Below are 6,560 nucleotides of genomic sequence, written 5' to 3'. Positions count from 1 at the left end.
CTCCTGATATATCTGTAGAAGCACATAGAGTTCTCCTTCAGCTTGTCTGCTAGAGCAACCTCAAGCCTTCTTTTAGCCCTCCTGATTTCCATCTTAAGTGTTATCCTGCATTTCTCATACTCAAGAGCCTCATTTGTTCCTGTCTGCCTATACCTGCTCTGCCCATCCCTCTTTTTCTTAATCAGCACCTCAATATATCTTGAAAACCAAGGTTCTCTAAATCGGGTGTGGCCGCTGATGCATGCAAACAGCTACTTGGAGCCACAGGTGAGAGCTGAATGTCAAAGGTGAGTGAACTACCCCAGAATGGACATGACAAGCCCCAGAGATGCTATCCCAACATGGACACCCCATACATGGCAGCGAAGATAGGATGAATTCCTCCGTTGATAACTGTTAAGAACTAATGCACAGCTTTATAGTATGGTGGTAGTATTGGTAGTGTTCTAATTTGTTCTGTATTTCAGTTAAATATATAACCTGTTATTCAGTTAAATGGTAATTTGCCTTTTTTACACCTTTACAACAATTTCCATGAAAGTTTGGCTAAATGAGGAAACCGCTTAATTGAGCCAAAAAGTATTGGTCCCGATGTGTCCTAATTAACCAGAATCCACTGTATTGCACCAGCTGTTTTAACATTTGTGTGATACTTCATAACAACACAAGCAATTAGTACACTTTGATAATGGATTTTAAATTGGAGATGGTACAACATAGAGTTTTCATTATAAATGAAGTTAACCACTCAATGATTCCAATAAATGATTGATATGGATTTTAAACCCTGAAGTCAGATATGCCATTCATTGCAATTGTCAGTGTAATGCCTGATAATGCTTTTTCTTTAATCCATAATTCAAGGATGATGGCAGAACAACAGTGGCTAGAGTTTCCAGGAGCAATTTGGAAGGTGCAAGATAGAAATATGCTAAAGAAGTAGTAGTATTCTTAAAGGAGGATGAAGCAACCGTGGCTGATAAGGAAAATCGAGAAACGCCGGACAAACTTATTAACTATTTTGCATCAGTCTTCACTGTGGAAGACATTAGCAGTATGTGAGAAATTTGAGAGCTTCAGGGCAGAAGTGAGTATAGTTGCTATTGCTAAGGAGAAGGTGCTTGTGAAGCTAAAATAGCTGAAGGTAAATAAGTTACCTGGACCAGATGAACTGCTTCCCAGTGTTCTGAAAGAGGGAGCTGAAGAGATTTTGGAGACATTGGTAGTGATCGTTCAAGAAACACTAGATTCTGGCATGGTTCCAGAAGACTGGAAATTGCAAAAGTCACTCCACTCTTCAAGGAGGGAGGGAGGCAGAAGAAAGGAAATTATCGGCCAGTTAGCTGAACTCAATGGTTGATAAGATGATAGAGTCTATTACTAAGGATGAGGTTTCAGTTACTTGGGAGGCACATGATAAAATTGCATGGTTTTCCTTAAGGGAAATCTTGCTTGACTAATCTGTTGGAATTCTTTGAGGAAGTAACAGGCAGGATAGACAAAGGAGAGTCAGTGGATGTTGTTGATTTGGATTTTCAGAAGCCTTTGACAAGATGCCACACATGAGACTGCTAAACAATATAGGTGCCCATGACACTCTCGGGAAGATACTAGCATGGATCAAAGATTAGCTGATTGGAAGAAGGGAAAGTCTAGGAATAAAGGAGGCCTTTTCTAGTTGGCTGACAGTGACTAATGGTGTTCCGTAGGGGGCAGTGTTAGTACTGCTTCTTTTCATGTTATATAGCAATGATTTGGATGATGAAATTGATGGCTTTGTGGCCAGCTTTGCAGACAATACAAAGATAGATGGAGGGGCAGGTAGTGTTGAGAAACCAGGAGTCTGCAGAAGGACTTAGACAAATGGGAGAATGGAGTGGCAGATGGAATACAGTGTTGGGAAGTGAATGGTCATGAAATTTGGTAAAAGGAATAAAGGTATAGTTTATCTTCTAAACAAGCAAAATTTAAAATCAGAGGTGCAAATGGATTTGGGAGTCCTCATGCAGGATTCCCTAAAATTATCTTGCAGGTTGAGATTGTGATAAGGAAGGCACATGCAATATTAACATTCATTTAAAGAAGACTAGAACATAAAAGTAAGGATGTAATGCTAAGACTTTATAAAGCATTGGTCAGACCACACTTGGAGTATTGTGAACACAAGGGAACACAAGAACACAAGGAATACACACAGAATGCTACATAGAAAGATTGTTCAGTCTGTGGAATCTTACAAGAAAGCATTCAAAAAACAGCTTCTAACTGAAGCACAACTCACATTTAAAAGAACAGTTGAAATTGTTGTATCAATGGAAACAGCAGACATAGATGCATTTGTGTTGCAGTAAGGAATGAAAGTGAGTGTGAAGAAAATTGCAGCGTCTAAACAGAAAGTAGCTTGGCAGAACAAATTGTGTTACTGTTGTGGCAGGGACTCACATACACCAGAACAATGCAGGTTTAAAATTGAAAATTACAGGAAATGCAACAAAGTAGGACACCTACAAAGAGTAAGTCAGGCAGACAAAAATAAATAGATTGCACAGAGAAGAGAAAAAGATAAAAAGTCAAGTTGCAGTTTCAACTGGAGCACTAATCTGCACACTTTTGATGAAAAATCAGATAGAAACACAAGACTGTGTACACAAGATTTTCAATGTGAAAACTAACAATAGACAAGCAATATGGCTTACACCAAAAGTGAATGACAAATTAATTGAAATGGAATTGGACACTAGTTCAGCTGTATAAGTCATTCTACAAATTGAGTTTGAATGGCATTTCAAAAATACAAAACTGAAGTGTACAGATTTCTAAGTACTTATACTGGAGAAAAGGTAACACCTTGGGAATGACATTCGTACAGTAAAATGCAACAACCAACAAACCTCATTGGGCTAGTATGTGATAAAAACTGAAGGATCAGCATTATGGGGACATGATTGACTAAGACAACTGTAATTTGATTGGAGGTCCAACATCCATTTGCATGCCACACCCCCTGCAATAGAGCCAACCAAATGCAAATTTTAAAATGCGCTGGATGATATCACATCTGTCTCCATGTTGTACACCATGAACCATTGCCCATCAGAGGGCAAACAGGTGTTGGTGTCATTCTCTGTGCCTCTGGTTGGAAAGCACATTGGACCAAGGAAGGATTGTGCTGCTCAGAGAATTCATGAAAGTAATGAAAACAGTGGTCCGATGACAACAGTTTTTGTAGGCATCATATCTGAGAAAGCCTCGTATATGTAATAAGCCAGTTACTTGTGAAACATGGATTGGTTTTAAACAGTGTTGGAATAATTGTGGTGGTGATGTTGTTGTCTGTCCTTACTGATTGGGCTTTGTTGGTCAGAAGGTCAAGGATCAACTTGTAAAGGGAAGTCTTGAGTCCCAGGTCTAGGAGTTTAGAGACGAGTTTGCTTGAAGTTATAGTTTTGACAGAGAGCTGTAGTGAATAAACAATGGTGTAATGTAGGGCGTTTACTGTCCAGATGCTCCACAGATGGCATTATGATGGTATTATGTTCATTGTCTGCAAGGTCATAAACTCAAAAGGAGGCTTTAAGCCCTATCCATTATAGGTATATAAAGGTACCCTCACCATAGGGAGTTTATATTGTATCGACATTGAATAGCTTATCATAGCTGCCAATGCGCACTATCTGATTTGTGGGTCCTTTCCTCTCACCAAGGAGGAGATACTTCCAGCTAACAAAGTAGTTTAAAAACAGTTCTTAAAACAATGTTGATGATACATGTTTAATTTTAGACAAATATTTAAAACTCAGAGGATTCCTAATTTATAAAAAATTTCCAAATTACAAACAATTTACAAACTACAAAGCACTTCCAAACACAAGTACAATTTTTATGAACTAAAAGAGCATACCGACAACTTGCAGGCAAATGAGTTGTCCGTCGCAGGAACCGAAGGTTGAGGAATGAATTCGAGTTCTTTCTGTCACGGGTCCTGGAAAGTGAATATCCACCACAGATGTTTCGGCAGGACCTGTTAGATGCTTTCTGCAGGTTTTCTCCCTGGCAGGCTGACCTTACATCCACAATGGTGATCATAGGTTCAGGTGCTTTGGAGGCTATTAGGATCGGTGGTGACATTCTTTGCAAAACATACATAGAATGCATTAAGCACATAGGGAAGGGATGAGCTGGTGTAGGCAATGCCGCCTGACCTTGTCTAGTAGCCTGTTGTAGAACTCTATTTTGGACCGATATTGCCTCTTGGCATTCAGGATAGCTTCACAGTCTCATAATGTTAGCATTACTGCACAGGCTTTGACCTTCCTATTAGCCAGACAGGACAACCTATTCAAACCATTTTTGTATGCTGGATGTACGCTTAGTAGGAAGTGGATGGACTTACAGTAAATTAATTTTTATAGAATCTTTCTGTCATAATAGACTTTTATCTCATCATCTTAATAGGGATATCGCTCATCTTAAGCTGGAGCAAACTTGTGTTGGTCTTAAGTAACTCCGAGTCCCTTGCATGGAATGAGACAAAATTAGTATAGCAACTTACTGCACAGAAAGAATCAATTTAACTCAGTCTATCAGTGCTGTCCCTTTAAAGGAATGATCATGATTAATTTCACATTGCTGTCCCTTTATTCATAATCCTGAGAGTTCTTTGTTCTCAACTATTATATTACATGTAGAGTCATCTTTCAGTGCCTTTTCGGCTGATACACTTTTGATTTCATCAACACATTCGTGAAAACATGTTTTCCACATCTCCTCTCTATGTCTTTTGTGAATGATTTAAAATATGTAGCTTTTGGTTACTACCAGAGAGAATAACTTTTCATTGTACACCATTAACATCTTGGAATTCTCAATTATGTTTATCTCTATTATCCCTTTTTTGATCTCTCCTCAAAATGGGAGCCCTGTTTTTTTTTGATAACATCACAGAGAATCTCCTCTGGACCTTCATATTCATGTGTCAACCTAAAAACCACAAACTGGCTTCTTCCACTACTACCCTGATAACCCATTCTCTGCCAGTCTCTGCAAAAAAAAATTGTCCCTCATGTTTCCACTAAACTTCTCCCCTCAAAGCTTAAAGACAGTTATTCAGAGACTTATTCAAACTGGCCTGGTAGAAATCCCTCAGAAGGCATCAAGGTGCACTGTTTCATACCTGTTGATTACTGTGCCTGCCTCATATTGGTCTGAAGAGGAATGTACGTCACTCCCAGGATGATGATGAAAAATTCCCTCAGCGGATAAAATTGGACATTTGACGCTAGATGTTCCAGGTCAGGTGAGCTGGACTGAGACAAGCTGTGCACCAAGCTGAGTTAATCATAAAGCATACTCCACCTCCTCTACCTTTAAGAGACTGAGATGTCCTGTCTTTGCAGAGAATGGTGAAGCCATTGGGCTGCAGTAATGTGGGGGATAGCCATGTTTCCATGAAGCAGAATACACTGCAGTCCCTGATGTCTCTCTGGTACAGTAGTCTTGCTCTGAGGTCTTCAATTTTATTTTACAGAGACAGCGCATTCACCAGAAGGATAGTCAGGAGTGTGGGTCTGAGGTCTAAGCATTTCAACTGTACTTGTAAACCAACTTGGCTTCCACGCTTCCATTTACTTAAGCAGGAACTGCACTCACAAGCTGAGTCTGAAGTCCGGGATCCGTCGATTTTGAGTATCAATAGATATTTTTGTATGTGGAACCAGACTAGTGAACACACCTGACCACCGTTATACCACCATCAAAAACGCTCACTGTGCCATCCTAGGCCCAGACGTTGGACAGTTCGATCACCTGACTGTACTTCTACTCCCAACATACAGGCAGAGGCTGAGGACCGCAGCACCAGTAGTGAGGATGAAGGAGGAATGGTCAAGGGAGCTGGAGGAGTGCTTTGAGTTGCTGGGTTTCTTCCCCCCACCATCATATTTCTGAATGGATTAAGAATCTATGAATACCACCTCGTTGTTCTTTTAACTCTTTCTGCACCATCATATAATTTAATCTTTATATATACTGCCTGTTGTAAATCATACCTTTTATTATTATGTATTGAAGAGCACTGCTGCCACAAAACAACAAATTTCATGACCTACGCTACTGCTATGAAACCTGATTCTGAGGGCAAATGTAAGGAAAGAGTTAATTTTGATTCCTCCTTGTTTCACTATATGCTAAGATGTGTAACACAAAATGGAAGTTTGTAAGACAAAATTGTGTCAGCTTGGAATGTGACGATAGTCTGGTGATGTGCATGAATGCACACTATTTAGTTGTTGGTGAGGGACATTTTCCTCCTTTGTCTCCTGTTGTCACTGTTAAATTATGAGCTTAGCCAAAGGTCACCAGTGATAAAAAGGTACAGGCTCATACTGCTACGAGATGGAAAAGTACTGGGATAAAAGTTACTTTAGATTTTTGAAGGGATCTTGAAGGATATAAAAGGGGCAATTTCATTGTGCAGGGGAGAATCTTCTCTTAGGCTGGGTCGTGACTGGGCTGGAGAAGCAACAAGGGGAGGGAGAGGGAGGGAAGGGGGGAGGGGGAGG

Source organism: Hemitrygon akajei, chromosome 5 (assembly GCF_048418815.1).
Source record: "Hemitrygon akajei chromosome 5, sHemAka1.3, whole genome shotgun sequence".
Lineage (NCBI taxonomy): Eukaryota > Metazoa > Chordata > Chondrichthyes > Myliobatiformes > Dasyatidae > Hemitrygon > Hemitrygon akajei.
The sequence above is the reverse complement of the archived record's forward strand: the minus strand, read 5'-3'. Positions refer to the sequence as shown.